The sequence below is a fragment of the Bombina bombina genome, chromosome 1 (assembly GCF_027579735.1).
Source record: "Bombina bombina isolate aBomBom1 chromosome 1, aBomBom1.pri, whole genome shotgun sequence".
Lineage (NCBI taxonomy): Eukaryota > Metazoa > Chordata > Amphibia > Anura > Bombinatoridae > Bombina > Bombina bombina.
The window spans coordinates 1,513,329,374-1,513,341,420 of record NC_069499.1 but is presented as its reverse complement, the minus strand read 5'-3'; positions in this window follow the sequence as shown (position 1 = coordinate 1,513,341,420).

The following is a 12,047-nucleotide window of genomic DNA, read 5'->3' as shown; positions in this document are numbered from 1 at the left end:
GGATGCTTTCAATGACCAAGTTGGCTAATTCACATGCAAAAATAAAAACAAAGGAACAGCTTCCCATAAATGTAATACTCTGCAGTAAATATAAAATGTGGAATGCATTAATGGGACCTATGTCTTTTAGCCAATCACCAGGGGGCATTCCTGACATTAATTGATATAGGGTTAGATTACAAATGGAGTGTTAAATTGGCTGGTTATTGCTAGTGCAAGCTCAGTAGCAGTTAGCACTCAGAGATCCAGGTTAATTTTCTAAAAGTGAACAAAATGTCCTTCAAATAGAGGGAATTGTAGTTTAATAAAAAATAACAGCAATATGCATTTTTGGGGTCTAAAGTAGGTGGGAGTGCCTTTACATTGTGGTTTATTGGAACTGTGTGTTCCCAGTAAATATATATGTCTCTTTTTTATATATATTTCTAAAACCCACCCCCCCAAATAAAAAACCTATTTAAAATAACCTAAGCTCCCCATTGCCCTGAAAAGGGCATTTCTATGGGCATTACCCTTAAAAGGGCATTTAGCTCTTTTACATGCCTAGACCCTAATCTAAAAATAAAACCCCCCCAAAAAACCTTAAAAAAAACCTAACACTAACCTCAGACGATTCACTTACAGTTTTGAAGTCCCGATTGAAGGATCCATCCAGCCGGATAAGTCTTCATCCAGGCTGCAAGAAGTCTTCATCCGGGCAGCCTCTTCCATCTTCATCCAGCCAGAGAAGTCCTCATCCAGGTGGCAAGAAGTCTTCATCCATACGGCATCTTCTATCTTCATCCATCCGGTGCGGAGCGGGTCCATCCTGAAGACATCCAGCGCAGAGCATCCTCTTCATACGGTCGCTACCATAAACTGGAACTTCAATGCAAGTGATGCCATCCAAGATGGCGTCCCTTGCATTCCTATTGGCTGAAAGATTTCAATCAGCCAATAGGAATTAGAGCTGCTAAAATCCCAGTTTATTGTAGGCTAGGTTTTTTTTATTTTGTTGGGGCTTTTTTATTTTTATAGGGCTATTAGATTAGGTGTAATTCTTTTTTATTTTTAATAATGTGTTTTTTTATTTTTCGTAATTTAGTGTTTGTTTTTTGTAACTTAGATGGTGGCGATGTCAGGGAGCGGGGAATAGGGTTTAATAACTTTATTTAGGTTGCAGCGGTGTCGGGGAGCGGCGGAATAGGGGTTAATAACTTTATTTAGGTTGAGGCGGTGTCGGGGAGCGGCGGGATAGGGATTAATAACTTTATTTAGGTTGCAGCGGTGTCAGAGAGTGGCGGGATATGGGTTAAACATTTTAGTATAGTGGCAGTGTTTAGTAACAGGGTATAAATAAAGTTTGGAAAAAGCTGAATAGACGTGAGATTGATGACTGCTAGTTAACAACAGTCGCAATGTTAGGCGATGTTAGGCGAGCGTATTGATGCCGGCGAATGCAACATAGTTGACAGCTTGATACATATACCCCATATTATCATTTGTGTACTTCTTACTAATGCTCATTGGATGAGAGTCACTTCCTACTAATGCTCATTGGTTGGTCAATACTTCCTGTTAATGCTCATTTGTTAATAGGAACTATTGATAATGCTAATTGAACAATAGTAGGAAGTAGGTAATGGTTTATAGGTTTAAAGGGGCACTCAAGTCAAAATGATACTTTCATGATTCAGATGGAGCATGCAATTTTTAACAACTTTTTAATTTACTTTTATCATCAAATTTGCTTTGTTTCCTTGGTATAGTTAAAAGTTAAACCTAGGTAGGCTCTTATGCTAATTTTTAAGCCCTTGAAGGCCGCCTCTTATCTGAATGCATTTGACAGGGGGCATTATTTCATGTGTGCCATATAGATAACATTGTGCTGACGCCCGTGGAGTTACTTATGAGAGGACACTGATTGGCTAAAATGCAAGTCTCTAAAAAGAACTGAGATAAGGGGCAGTCTGCAGAGGCTTAGATACAAGGTAATCACAGAGGTAAAAAGTATATTATTGGTTATGCAAATCTGGGAAATGTGTTAGAAAGGGTTGATCTCTTTTTTTAAACTTCATTGTCCCTTGAAATGTAATTCAATCCTTTTTTTACTTCATTATTTTTATTACCAGATACATATGTACCTATCTAAATGCTGCTCCGTCATTGGGTTACACAAATGAGAAATACAGTGTTCTGTTAATACTTTATACACATTAAAGTTGTAATATGTAGCAAGCAGTGATGCACTATAAATATATTTTTCTATTTTTACGTGTGACTTTTTTTGTTTCCGTTTCATTGTTTGCTGCATTGGTCCATCACAAAGGTCACTGTTGCTATGGATGTACAGGAAAACAAAATTAAATATCTTTTCCTAATTTTCATTCTCTTAATATAGCCTCTGACAACATAATACTGTATCACTCCTTCATAGACTCATGGCTAGCTTAGAAAGGATTATGAGGGGCCTTATACAAAACAGGAGTCCTATCCTAAGATCAAAAATGAGGGCTAAAAATTGGGATCACTACCTGATCTGTAGTCCAGAAATTAAAATGAAATATGATATGATTTTAATAAAGTTTATGGGCGCGATCCGATATAGATCGCAGTTTGCGGCGCAAGTGAGGGAACCCGCGTTGCCCGCAGTTTCAGCTCGCAACTCGAGCTATCCCATATATGGCGCCGTCAGATGCTAACGTGCCGTAAGTCTGACAAACCAGCGATGTCCAGAAATCTGCGCAAGTACAAATTTCTGGCGTCGCCAGTGACTTGCGGCACGTTAGAAACTGCCGGCGCCTACAAAACCTGACTAAAGTCTAAAACACCCGCACTGTCTAACACGCCTCCCTAACATAGCCCGACAAGTCTAACACGCCTCCCTAACATAGCCCGACACGTCTAACCCTCTATCCGCTATCCCCCCTCACTAGCCTAACAATAAAATATGTATTAACCCCTTAACCGCCGCTACCTAATAAAGTTATTAACCCCTAAACTGGCGCCAGCTATATTAAATCTATAACCCCCTAAAGTGAGCCCCTAACACCGCCGCCATCTACCTTACCTACTCCCTAAAGTGAGCCCCTACCCCGCCGCTATCTATTTTAAAATTATTAACCCCTAATCTAATCCCCCTACCCCGCCGCCATCTATATTAAATTATTTAACCCCTAAAATACTAAACTATCCCTACCACTAAACCTAAGTCTAACCCTACAAATAGCCCTGAAAAGGGCTTTTTGCGTGGCATTGCCCCAAAGTAACATTTCTTTTGCCAGCCCTTAAAAGGGCTTTTGGCGGGGCTTTGTCACAAAGTAAACTGCTCTTTTGCCTACAATCTACATCCCCCTACACCGCGGCCACCTATAATAAATGTATTAACCCCTAACCTAATCCCCCTACACCGCCGCCAGCTATATTAACTATATTAACCCTAATTATATTAGGGTTAATATAGTTAATATAGTTATTATATTATATATATTAACTATATTAACCCTAATTATATTAGGGTTCATATAGTTAATATCGTTATTATATTATATATATATTAAGTATAATAACCCTATCTAACTCTAACATCCTAACTAAACTCTTATTAAAATAAATCTAATATTAATATTATTAATTAAAATATTCCTATTTAAATCTAAATACTTACCTAAGAACCAATCAGCCAATCGGATTGAACTTGAATCTGATTGGCTGATTCAATCAGCCAATCAGATTTTTCTAACTTAATTCTGATTGGCTGATAGAATCCTATCAGCCAATCGGAATTCGGCGGACGCCATCTTGGATGACGTCATTTAAAGGTACCTCATTAGTCGTTCAGTCGTCGGCCGGGATGGATGCTCCGCGGTGGCGGAGCGAAGAAAGAAGATTGAAGATGCCGCTTCATGGAAGATGCTGTCGGAAGGAAGAAGACTTTGCTGCCGCTTGGAGGAAGACGTCGCCGGAGGAAGAATTCTTCTTTGCCGCTTGGAGGAAGACGTCGCCGGAGGAAGAATTCTTCTTTGCCGCTTGGAGCAAGACATCGCCCGAATCGGATGAGGAGTTCGGCCCGGTGTGGTGAAGACAAGGTAGGGAGATCTTCAGGGGGGTAGTGTTAGGCTTTTTTAAGGGGGGTTTGGGTGGGTTTAGAATAGGGGTATGTGGGTGGTGGGTTGTAATGGGGGGGGGTATTGTATATGTTTTTAAATGCAAAAGAGCTGAATTCTTTGGGGCATGCCCCACAAAAGGCCCTTTTAAGGGCTGGTAAGGTAAAGAGCTTTGAACTTTTTTTCATTTAGAATAGGGCAGGGATTTTTTTTTTATTTTGGGGGGCTTTATTATTTTATTAGGGGGCTTAGAATAGGTGTAATTAGCTTAAAAATCTTGTAATCTTTTTTTTATTTTTTGTAATTTAGTGTTTTGTTTTTTTTGTAATTTAGTTTAGTTTATTTAATTGTATTTTTAGATAGATATTTGTAGTTTATTTAATTTATTGATAGTGTAGGTGTATTTGTAACTTAGGTTAGGATTTATTTTACAGGTAATTGGGTAATTATTTTAACTAGGTAGATATTAAATAGGTAATAACTATTTAATAGCTATTAGACCTAGTTAAAATAATTAACAATTTACCTGTAAAATAAATATTAACCCTAACATAGCTACAATGTAATTATTAATTATATTGTAGCTATCTTAGGGTTTATTTTATAGGTATTTAGATTTAAATAGGAATATTTTAGTTTATAATATGAATTAGATTAATTTAATATAAATTTAGTTAGGGGTGTTAGGGTTAGATAGAGTTAATATAGTTAATATAAATACTATAGTAACTATATTAACTATATTAACCCTAATATAATTAGGGTTAATATAGTTAATATATATAATGTAATACCTATATTAACTATAATATACTTAGGGTTAATATAGATAATATAGCTGGCGGCGGGGTAGGTAGATTAAATTAGGGGTTAATAATTTTAATATAGATGGCGGCGGTGTAAGGGGCTTACATTAGGGGTTAATAATATTAATATAGCTGGCGGCGGTATAGGGGGATTAGATTAGTGGTTAATAATTTTTATATAGGTGGCGGCGGTGTAAGGGGTCAGATTAGGGGATAGATAAGGTAGATGGCGGCGGTTTTAGAGGTTCACATTAGGCGATAGATAAGGTAGATTGCGGCGGTTTTAGGGGCTCACAGTAGGGGGTTAGTTTATGTAGATGGCGGCGGGGTCCGGGAGCGGCGGTTTAGGGGTTAATAACTTTATTAGGGATTTCGGGGGGTGGATCGCGGTTGACAGGTAGCTAGACATTGCGCATGCGTTAGGTGTTAGGTTTCTTTTCTAGTTAGTTTAGGGAGTTACGGGGCTCCAATAGTCAGCGTAAGGCTTCTTACGGCTGCTTTTTGTGGCGAGGTGAAAATGGAGTAAGATTTCTCCATTTTCGCCACGTAAGTCCTTACGCTGCATATTGGATACCAAACTGCGCTGGTTTGGTATACCTGCCTATGGCCCAAAAAACTACGGGCGACGGCAGAAATATACGGGCGTAACTTCTAGGTTACGCCGTATATGTGATACCAAACCAGCGTAAATATTGGCGTCGCTGGCTTTTGCGGGCGGCGATTTTTATCGGATCGACCCCTATGTGTTTTTGAGTAGCCATCTTGTTCTTGTAATGTCTATGCAAAAAAAAAAAAAAAAATAATTCAAACTCCAGCTTATTATTGTGATATATTGTGATACTTTGATGAAAACATGTGTGGACCAAGTTCCCAACTAGTAAGGTTGCCTGGTGTCCAGCATTAAACTGCACAGTCCAGTATTTTAGAAAGTTGTCCAGTTAAAGGCCTCTATTTATCAAGCCGTCAACTTACCTGCATTCGATGGCACCAATACGCTCTCCTAAGATCGCCTAACATCGCGGCCGCGGACCTGAATACGTTCTCCAAAATTATAAAAAAACTGTCATAAAGCTGCGCACCAAGTACGGGGCGATGAGCAGTGGACTGTTGTTAACTAACAGTCATCGTTCTCGCTGCTCTTCAGCTTTTTTACAGCTTTCTTGGTACCCTGTCACTAAACACCCACGCTATACTATACTGTTTACCCCCTATACCGCCGCTCCTGGACCCCGCCGCAACTAAATAAAGTGTTTAACCCCTAAACCGCTGCTCCTGGAGCCCACCGCAACTCTAATAAATGTATTAACCCCTAAACTGCCGCTTCCGGAGCCCAGCGCCACCTACATTATACATATTAACCCCTAATCTTCCGCACCCTATACCGCCGCCACCTACATAAAGTTATTAACCCCTATCCTGCCGCTCCCGGACCCCGCCACAACTAAATAAAGTGTTTAACCCCTAAACCGCCGCTCCCGGAGCCCAACGCCACCTACATTATATTTATTAACCCCTAATCTGCCCCCCCCTACACCGCCATCACTATATTAAATGTATTAACCCCTAAACCCGCGGTGGAGGTCTTCAGGATGGAGCCGGTCGTCATCAGATGAAGATAGAAGATGCCGCTTGGATCAAGATGGTTGCCGGTCCGGATCGCCTCTTCTTCCCGGATAGGATGAAGACTTTGGAGCCTCTTCTGGACCTCTTCAGCCACCGGATGATGGATCGCCAGCCCCCGCTTGGGTTGGATGAAGATTTTGGAGCCAGGACGGATCGGTGATACCTGGTGAGGTGAAGACAAGGTAGGAAGATCTTCAGGGGCTTAGTGTTAGGTTTATTTAAGGGGGTTTGGGTTAGATTAGGGGTATGTGGGTGGTGGGTTGTAATGTTGGGGGGGGGGATTGTATGTTTTTTTTTTACAGGCAAAAGAGCTGAACTTTTTTGGGGCATGCCCCGCAAAGGGCCCTGTTCAGGGCTGGTAAGGTAAAAGAGCTTTGACCTTTAGTAATTTAGAATAGGGTAGGGCATTTTTTATTTTGGGGGTCTTTGTTATTTTATTAGGGGGCTTAGAGTAGGTGTAATTAGTTTAAAATTGTTGTAATATTTTTCTTATGTTTGTAAATATATTTTTATTTTTTGTAACTTAGTTCTTTTTTATTTTTTGTACTTTAGTTAGTTTATTTCATTGTAGTTATTTGTAGATATTGTATTTAATTAATGTATTGATAGTGTAGTGTTAGGTTTAATTGTAGATAATTGTAGGTATTTTATTTAATTAATTTATTGATAGTGTAGTGCTAGGTTTAATTGTAACTTAGGTTAGGATTTATTTTACAGGTAATTTTGTACTTATTTTAACTAGGTAACTATTAAATAGTTCTTAACTATTTAATAGCTATTGTACCTGGTTAAAATAATTACAAAGTTGCCTGTAAAATAAATATTAATCCTAAAATAGCTACAATGTAATTATAATTTATATTGTAGCTATATTAGGATTTATTTTACAGGTAAGTATTTAGCTTTAAATAGGAATAATTTATTTAATAAGAGTTAATTAATTTCGTTAGATTAAAATTATATTTAACTTAGGGGGGTGTTAGTGTTAGGGTTAGATTTAGCTTTAGGGGTTAATACATTTATTAGAATAGCGGTGAGCTCCGGTCGGCAGATTAGGGGTTAATAATTGAAGTTAGGTGTCGGCGATGTTAGGGAGGGCAGATTAGGGGTTAATACTATTTATTATAGGGTTAGTGAGGCGGATTAGGGGTTAATAACTTTATTATAGTAGCGGTGCGGTCCGCTCGGCAGATTAGGGGTTAATAAGTGTAGGCAGGTGGGGGCGACGTTGTGGGCGGCAGATTAGGGGTTAATAAATATAATATAGGGGTCGGCGGTGTTAGGGGCAGCAGATTAGGGGTACATAAGGATAATGTAAGTAGCGGCGGTTTACGGAGCGGCAGATTAGGGGTTAAAAATAATATGCAGGGGTCAGCGATAGCGGGGGCGGCAGATTAGGGGTTAATAAGTGTAAGGTTAGGGGTGTTTAGACTCGGGGTACATGTTAGGGTGTTAGTTGCAGACGTAGGAAGTGTTTACGCATAGCAAACAATGGGGCTGCGTTAGGAGCTGAACGCGGCTTTTTTGCAGGTGTTAGGTTTTTTTTCAGCTCAAACAGCCCCATTGTTTCCTATGGGGGAATCGTGCACGAGCACGTTTTTGAGTCTGGCCACGTCCGTAAGCAACTCTGGTATCGAGAGTTGAAGCTGCGTTAAATATGCTCTACGCTCCTTTTTTGGAGCCTAACGCAGCCTTTATGTGGACTCTCAATACCAGAGTTATTTTTATGATGCGGCCAGAAAAAAGTCGGCGTTAGCTACGCTGGTCCTTACCGACAAAACTCTAAATCTAGCCGTAAGCTAGCTACAATATAACTAATAGTTACATTGTAGCTATTTTAGGATTTATTTTTATTTTTCAGGCAACTTTGTATTTATTTTAACTAGGTAGAATAGTTATTAAATAGTTATTAACTATTTAATAGCTACCTAGTGAAAATAAATACAAAAGTACCTGTAAAATAAAATCTAAGTTACAATTACACCTAACACTACACTATCATTAAATTAATTACCTACATTAACTACAATTAAATAAAATTATCTAAAATCCAAACCCCCCCCACTAAATTACAGAAAATAATAAAGTAATTACAAGTTTTTTAAACTAATTACACCTAATCTAATCCCCCTAATAAAATAAAAATGTCCCCCAAAATAATAAAAAGCCCACCCTATACTAAATTACAAATAGCCCTTAAAAGGGCTTTTTGCGGGGCATTGTCCCAAAGTAATCAGCTCTTTTAACTGAAAAAAAAGTACAATACCCCCCAACATTAAAACCCACCACCCACATAACCAACCCTACTCTAAATCCCACCCAATCCCCCCTTAAAAAAACCTAAAAAAAAAATAACACTAACCCCTTGAAGATCACCCTACCTTGAGACGACTTCACCCAACCGGGCCTAAGTCCTCCACGAAGCCGGGCGAAGTGGTCCTCCAGACGGGCAGAAGTCTTCATCCAAGTCGGCCAGAAGAGGTCCTCCAGACGGACAGAAGCCTTCATCCAGGCGGCATCTTCTATCTTCATCCATCCGGCGCGGATCGGGTCCATCTTCAAGACATCCGACGTGGAGCATCCTCTTCCAACGACATCTGACGACTGATTGACGGTTCCTTTAAATGACGTCATCCAAGATGGCGTCCCTTGAATTACGATTGGCTGATAGAATTCTATCAGCCAATCGGAATTAAGGTAGGAAAAATCCTATTGGCTGATGTAATCAGCCAATAGGATTGAAGTTCAATCCTATTGGCTGATCCAATCATCCGATAGGATTGGGCTGGCATTCTATTGGCTGATTGGAACAGCCAATAGAATACGAGCTCAATCCTATTGGCTGATTGCATCAGCCAATAGGATTTTTCCTACCTTAATTCCGATTGGCTGATAGAATTCTATTAGCCAGTTGGAATTCAAGGGACGCCATCTTGGATGACGTCATTTAAAGGAACCGTCATTCACTCCGCGACGGATGGATGAATATAAAAGATGCAGCCTGGATGAAGACTTCTGCCCGTCTGGAGGACCTCTTCTGGCCGATTTGGATGAAGACTTCTGCCCGTCTGGAGGACCACTTCGCCCCACTTCATGGAGGACTTCGGCCCGGTTGGGTGAAGACGTCTCGAGGTAGGGTGATCTTCAAGGGGTTAGTGTTAAGTTTTATTAAGGGGGTATTGGGTGGGTTTTAGAGTAGGGTTGGTTGTGTGGGTGGTGGGTTTTAATGTTCGGGGGGGGTATTGTACTTTTTTTTCAGGTAAAAGAGCTGATTACTTTGGGGCAATGCCCCGCAAAAAGCCCTTTTAAGGGCTATTTGTAATTTAGTATAGAGTAGGGCTTTTTATTATTTTGGGGGGCTTTTTTATTTTATTAGGGGGATTAGATTAGGTGTTATTAGTTTAAAAAACTTGGAATTATTTTATTATTTTCTGTAATTTAGTGTTTGTTTGTTTTTGGACTTTAGATAATTTTATTTAATTTTATTTAATTGTAGTTAATTGTAGTTAATGTAGGTAATTCATTTAATGATAGTGTAGTGTTAGGTGTAATTGTAACTTAGGTTAGGTTTTATTTTACAGGTACATTTGTATTTATTTTAACTAGGTAGCTATTAAATAGTTAATAACTATTTAATAACTATTCTACCTAGTTAAAATAAATACAAAGTTGCCTGTAAAATAAAAATAAACCCTAAGTTAGCTATAATGTAACTATTAGTTAAATTGTAACTAACTTAGGGTTTATTTTACAGGTATTTAGTTTTAAATAGGAATTATTTATTTAGATTTATTTAAATTATATTTAAATTAGGTGGTGTTAGGGTTAGTGTTAGACTTAAGTTTAGGGGTTAATACATTTAATATTGTGGCGGCTGTGTAGGTTGGGCCGATTAGGGGTTAATAAATATAATGTAGGTGGCGGCGGTGTAGGGGGGTAGATTAGGGGTTAATAAGTATAAAGTAGGTGGCGGTGGGCTCCGGGAGTGGCAGTTTAGGGGTTAAACACTTTAGTTGTGGCTGGGTCTGGGAGCGGCGGTTTAGGGGTTAATAAGTATACTGTAGGTGGTGGCGGTGTAGGGGGGCAGATTAGGGGTGTTTAGACTCGGGGTATATGTTAGGGTGTTAGGTGTAGACATTCCCATAGGAATCAATGAGATACCGGGCAGCAGCGAACATAAGCTTTCGCTGTTTTCCGACTCCCATTGATTCCTATGGCATCCGTGGCCTCCAGGGCTGCGGATTGAAAACCAGGTACGCTAGGCCGGAAAAATGCCGAGCGTACCTGCTAGTTATTTGATAACTAGCAAAAGTAATCAGATAGTGCCGAACTTGCGTTCGGAACATCTGTAGTGACGTAAGCATCGATCTGTGTCAGACTGAGTCTGGCGGATCGTATGTTACGTCACTAAATTCTACTTTTGCCGGTCTGTAGGGTTTGATAACTAAGGCGAATCAGGCTCACCACAAATATGCTGCGGAATTCCAGCGTATTTGCGGTTGACGGCTTGATAAATAGAGGTCAAAGTCATCAAAAATAATACTGGACAGCTTTTTAAGGTCCCTAAGTGTTAGCTAAATATAATATGCCTCTAATACATAAATGCATTACAGATATGGAACAGAATGAAGTGAGGGGCTGTCAAGGGGGTCAAATTACTTCTGTTTACATATATTACTGGCAGCCAAAGAGGTAAAATTATTGATTTCTTTGTTACTGGGTAAAATTGAGAAATATGAATATATATATATACAGGGAGTGCAGAATTATTAGGCAAGTTGTATTTTTGAGGATTAATTTTATTATTGAACAACAACCATGTTCTCAATGAACCCAAAAAAGTCATTAATATCAAAGCTGAATAGTTTTGGAAGTAGTTTTTAGTTTGTTTTTAGTTATAGCTATTTTAGGGGGATATCTGTGTGTGCAGGTGACTATTACTGTGCATAATTATTAGGCAACTTAACAAAAAACAAATATATACCCATTTCAATTATTTATTTTTACCAGTGAAACCAATATAACATCTCAACATTCACAAATATACATTTCTGACATTCAAAAACAAAACAAAAACAAATCAGTGACCAATATAGCCACCTTTCTTTGCAAGGACACTCAAAAGCCTGCCATCCATGGATTCTGTCAGTGTTTTGATCTGTTCACCATCAACATTGCGTGCAGCAGCAACCACAGCCTCCCAGACACTGTTCAGAGAGGTGTAGTGTTTTCCCTCCTTGTAAATCTCACATTTGATGATGGACCACAGGTTCTCAATGGGGTTCAGATCAGGTGAACAAGGAGGCCATGTTATTAGATTTTCTTCTTTTATACCATTTCTTGCCAGCCACGCTGTGGAGTACTTGGACGCGTGTGATGGAGCATTGTCCTGCATGAAAATCATGTTTTTCTTGAAGGATGCAGACTTCTTCCTGTACCACTGCTTGAAGAAGGTGTCTTCCAGAAACTGGCAGTAGGACTGGGAGTTGAGCTTGACTCCATCCTCAACCCGAAAAGGCCCCACAAGCTCATC